This window comes from Olea europaea, chromosome 16 (genome assembly GCF_002742605.1).
Source record: "Olea europaea var. sylvestris chromosome 16, O_europaea_v1, whole genome shotgun sequence".
Taxonomy (NCBI): domain Eukaryota; kingdom Viridiplantae; phylum Streptophyta; class Magnoliopsida; order Lamiales; family Oleaceae; genus Olea; species Olea europaea.
Genome location: NC_036252.1, coordinates 20,622,270 through 20,622,952, shown reverse-complemented (window position 1 = coordinate 20,622,952; position 683 = coordinate 20,622,270).

Below are 683 nucleotides of genomic sequence, written 5' to 3'. Positions count from 1 at the left end.
GATTTTAATTGTTTTTAAATTGTACAATTGAACGTGTTCTAGCTATAGTTTACTTTTGCATTACTACTGTGAGGAGTTTATACTTTAAAAACTGTCACGGACATTATTATCAACAATTTATCTTTTATCGTGAGAAGAGCAAAACTACACTTGAAGAGAGAATTCGATTTGGAAAATTTGAATAATTTAAAAGCACTACTTATGAACAATGTGTATATGTGCTTTAATGTAATGCTATGGTAGTTCAACTGCCAAATGTCCACGGTTAGACCAAATGGATCAATATATTAGGGCTAAGACTACCTGTATAAAGAAATAAAATTTAGTTAAGAGAGAACCTAATGATAGTTCAATCATTTAATTCTATTCTAAATTCTTTTTATTGTATCCGTGAATCCTCCTTACCTTTCCCATGAATATCAAAATGCTATTTTTCCATCATTTCCTTCTATCATGTCGATCTGATTAAAAAATTTGTATTCGATGTATCAAAATTTCTAGGTAAAATAAGTAGTAGTATTGCTATAGAAGTCACGAGCTTCTATTTAATCTTTGAATTGGCATTAAATATTGGCTAGTTATATATTCTTTTTTTCGGAATGTTAACTAGCAAGTGCCTAGCTATCAAGTTTTGAAAAATAATAGAATGACAACCAAAGAAATTCTTGTATTTACGAAACCCG